The sequence below is a fragment of the Sorex fumeus genome, unplaced genomic scaffold (assembly GCF_029834395.1).
Source record: "Sorex fumeus unplaced genomic scaffold, SorFum_2.1 ptg000002l, whole genome shotgun sequence".
NCBI lineage: Eukaryota > Metazoa > Chordata > Mammalia > Eulipotyphla > Soricidae > Sorex > Sorex fumeus.
In genome coordinates this window covers 4,379,277-4,383,762 of record NW_026606059.1, presented here as the reverse complement: position 1 = coordinate 4,383,762, position 4,486 = coordinate 4,379,277, and the positions used below count along the sequence as shown (strand labels likewise).

The following is a 4,486-nucleotide window of genomic DNA, read 5'->3' as shown; positions in this document are numbered from 1 at the left end:
TGCCACGTTTTGTCATTTTATTTAGACACTGAAGTTTGCTTTGTGTGTTAAGTTCCCCCTCACTGAATTACTAAGGTTTTTTTTTTTGCTTTTTGGGTCATACCCGGCGATGCTCAAGGGTTACTCCTGGCTCATACACTCAGGAATCGCTCCTGGCGGTGCTTGGGGGACCATATGGGGTGCTGGGAATTGAACCTGTGTCGGCCATGTTGGCTGCGTGCAAGGCAAACGCCCTACCCGCTGTGCTATCGCTCCAGCCCCCCCCCCCCTTTTTTTTTTGAGTACAATTTTAAGCAAATGAAGCTTATCAGGTTCACAGTTAAACTCATGGGAGGAGCACTGTGGAGCAGCCTTTGTTTCTGTACCTTCGCCGGACCAGTGACCGAGGGTCGTGACGTGCCTGGGGTCGGTACATGCCAAGTCTTGGGAGAAACTGACATAGAAGCAGCAGGAACGTGGCCCCTGCCTGGGCCCAGGGGCATGGCCTAGGAGCCTTGCTAACCCATTTTTAAAACTTTGAAATATTATCGTCACTGTCCCTGTCCTCCCATCGTTCACTGATTTGCTCTAGCGAGCCCAGTAACATTGTGAGACTTGTGACTGTGTTTGGCATCTCGAATACGTCACGGGGAGCTTGCCAGGCTCTTCCGTGCGGGCGAGATACTCTCGGTAGCTTGCCGGGCTCTCTGAGAGGGTAGAGGAATTGAATTCGGGTTGGCTACGTTGGCTGCGTGTAAGGCGAATACCCTACCGCTGTGCTATTGCTCCAGCCCAAAATATTATTAAACGCCCAAATATTGAAACTTGTATGTCTTATAGATGTTGAGGCTATTAGCATGACAGACGAAGAAGAAACCTATCTTGGGAATTTTGTGTGATCTGTTTTGGGGTCAAGGTGGTCTTTGGGGGCACTCCTGGCCCATTGCAAAGGGACCCGGGTGCTGAGTGGAACCCCGGTCTCCTGCGTGTGCCGGGCTCCGCGTCCAGCCCTTTGCGGTCTCCCCTGCCTTGGGCTTTGAATTTTTCTTGTCAATTTCAGTGCAGTTATTTTCTTCTTTTTCACAGAAAGTTGTCCATGATTGGGTCCCAGTCAAACAAGTTATATGGCGACTGTTACATGCGGTTGGGAGTCTGACTTTCCTTCTCCAAAGAAAAACTTGGGTGTTGTGACAAACTATTGATCAACAATCAATTCTCCTTTGCACCCCCCCACCCCGCCCTTCCAAACACAGGGAGATTGAGGTCTGGAAACGCAGCCATTCCGGAGTTGAGGGTCCGGCTGGGAGATGTGTGTGATGGGCCCCTCTCTGCCGTCTCGAGGTGAGCGAGGTCCTGCTGCCTCACGGGAGGGCGGGCTACTGCTGAGGCCTTCACCCTGGGGAGTGGTCAAGAAAGCCGAAGGAAAGGAAGTGAGGCGACATTGCAGAGCACTGGCGACACCCCTCACGATGGCAGGGGCCAGTAGGTAGCTGCCAGGTAATAAAGACGGTCTTTACGGTCTAGTTCTAGGGTCACACCAGCTGTGCTCTGGGTGACTCCTGACTCTGCTCTCAGGAATAACTCCCGGAGGTATTCTGGGTGGGGGAGGATGACCACAGGGGAGGCCGGGGATTGAATCCAGGTCAGCTGCATGTAAGGTAAGAAGCACCTGCCCACCGTACTGTCTCTTGTCTCACAGCCAGGACACTTACGGAAAACTCCATCACTGCTCTGTCTCTCACTTTTTTTCTTTTTGGGTCACACTCAGCGATGCTTGGGGGTTCCTCCTGGCTCTGCACTCAGGACTTACTCCTGGCGGTGCTCGGGGGACCCTATGAGATGCTGGGAATCGAACCCGGGTCGGCCGCGTGCAAGGCAAACACCCTCCCTGCTGTGCTATGGCTCCGGCCCCAACTGCTCTCTGTCTTTGGACACCTAGAAGAATGCCGCGTTGTCAGTGCTCACGAGTCCGTTTCCCGGCCGAGTCTGTCGGGGCTGTAGCTTTCAGGATGGATGGATGGAAGCTGAGGTGTCGCGAGTGTTTCACAGCTGAAGACCTACAGGAGCAGGACACACCTCTCTTGGGAAATGTTTTATCAGAATCCGACCGATTTCTGTGGTGTGGGGAGGGGCATCCCCTGTGCTCTCGGTACTCCTGACTCAGCGCTTTGGAAGGGTCGAGATGGCACCTGGATTTCATGCCTGGAACGTGTGCGGCTTGTCACCTCTGGGCCCTGGACCCATCTTTAGAGGAGGAACAACAGGAAAGGGCTACCGGCTCTTTCTCTCTTTCTCTCGTCCCATTTGTTTTTGCACGTCTTTTGGAGGGACGGTTTGAGGCCACACCTGGCGGCGCCCAGGGGACGTGTGTGGGACCAGGCTCGCAGATGCCAGGCTGCATGCAAAGCAGCTGTCTGGGCCCCTGGGGAGAACTCGTCCGGGTCTGGATGATGAGAAGTGCTGCAAGACTTTGATTCATTAGAACGGTTCCCCCCGTTGACGTGTGTGCTCTTGTGCTTGTTACCCAGCCGGTGGGTGGGCACCAGAGCACAGAGGACGCCTGCAGCCGGCTGGCTCTGGGTTTCGCCCCTGCGACTAGGAAACGACAGCTCACTGTGATGTTGTTTTCTTTCATGGTCCTGACAGCTATAAATAGACAACATTTAATGTGTGACATGCTACATAATTAGCTCAAGTAGCTTCACTACGGGATGACTGAGTTTCTTTAGATTAAAAGGGTTGTCTTTTTTTTTTTTTTTTGCTTTTTTTGGGTCACACCCAGCGATGCACAGGGGTTACTCCTAGTTCATGCACTCAGGAATTACTCCTGGCCGTGCTTGGGGAACCATATGGGACGCTGGGAATCGAACCCGGGTCGGCCACGTGCAAGGCAAACGCCCTCCCCGCTGTGCTATCACTCCAGCCCTGGTTGTTATTTTTTTACCCTGAAATGTGATCTATAATAGGTATTCCTCCCCTGCCGCCCCCTTTAAAAACAATGATGGGCTAGGGCGAGAGCACAGCGGGGAGGGCGTTTGCCTTGCACGTGGCCGACCCGGGTTCGATTCCCAGCACCCCATATGGTTCCCCTGAGCACCGCCAGGGATAATTCCTGAGTGCAGAGCCAGGGGTAACTCCTGTGCACCACCGGGCGTAACCCAAAAAGCAAAAATACATAAAAAAATAAAAACAAAGTACATTTGGGGCTGGAGCAATAGCACAGCAGGTAGGGCGTTTGCCTTGCACGTGGCCGACCCGGGTTCGATTCCCAGCATCCATATGGTTCCCCTGAACAATACCAGGAGTAATTCCTGAGTGCAGAGTCAGGAGGAGCCCCTGTGCATTGCCAGGTGTGACCCCAAAAAGCAAAAATAAATACATAAAGAAAACAAAGTACATTTTCAGCAGGAAAAAGGAAAAATCATGGGAACACTGGAAGGCAGTGACACAATTTCCTGGGCGTACCATATGGTCCCCCAGCACCGCCAGAGGTGATTGCCGAGTGCCAGGAGTAAGCCCTGAGCATGGCCTTGATCCCGCACGCTCCCGTCTCCCCCCCGCAAAAAAAAACCCGAATTTTTATCCTCAGCACCACTTCCCAGACTCATTTCCAGTTCTCTTGCACATCCCGCCCTCTCGGATGGCCCTGGAACCGACTGTGTCTGTCATGTTCTGTGGCCGGGGACTGCTGGTAGGTGGGAGGGCGGGGAAGAGGCCTGAGATGCCGTTCCTTTCCAGCTACGAGGGGTTCAGTTTCAGCCATAAACTCTCCAATAAACCCACATTTATTGACGTGAATATTTCATAGCAGATGGTGGCTAGGATGGACTTTTCAGTGCCGCGGAGCTGTCGGCCTGGGGTGCACAGACACGAGATTTGTAGCAGCTAGGATGGAACTTGTACCAAGAAGCAGTTCTGGAACAATAAAGGAATGTCACCCAGCGTGAAGGAAATCTGCCTTCCAGGGCAGAAATTCCAATATGGAGGGGGCTGGAGCGACAGCACAGCGGGGAGGGCGTTTGCCTGGCACGTGGCCGACCCAGGTTCGATTCCCAGCATCCCATAGGGTCTCCCGAGCACTGCCAGGAGTAATTCCTGAGTGCAGAGCTAGGAGTGACCCCTGAGCATCGCCGGGTGTGACCCCCCCCCCAAAAAAAAACAATACCAATACGGAAAGTAGGAGTGGTAAGCATTTGCTGAGTGGAGGATGGTAATTTTGAGAGGGGTTAGGAAGTAGCAGAAAGCAACGTCTCATGAGTAGGTTTTGTTTTTTTTGGGCCACGCCCGGCGATGCTCAGGGGTTACTCATGGCTCTGCACGCGGGAATCACTCCTGGCGGTGCTCGGGGGACAGTGAGGGGCCGCTGTGAGCAGGGCAGGTGCCTCCCTGTGACTGCATGTCACTCCGGCCCTCGGGAATAGTTTCTGAGTGTGAAGCGGTGCGTGTGCCAATTCCGCGCGTGAACGGCCTGGAGTCTGAGCAGGATGCGGGCTCAGCTAGGCAGCTG

General features: G+C 53.7%; 1 protein-coding gene across 2 annotated transcripts in view; it reads right to left on the bottom strand.

The window, feature by feature from the left end:
• Positions 1–4,486, bottom strand: part of RGS20 (regulator of G protein signaling 20) — a 113,467-nt gene that overhangs the window by 61,967 nt on the left and 47,014 nt on the right. The window lies entirely within an intron of this gene.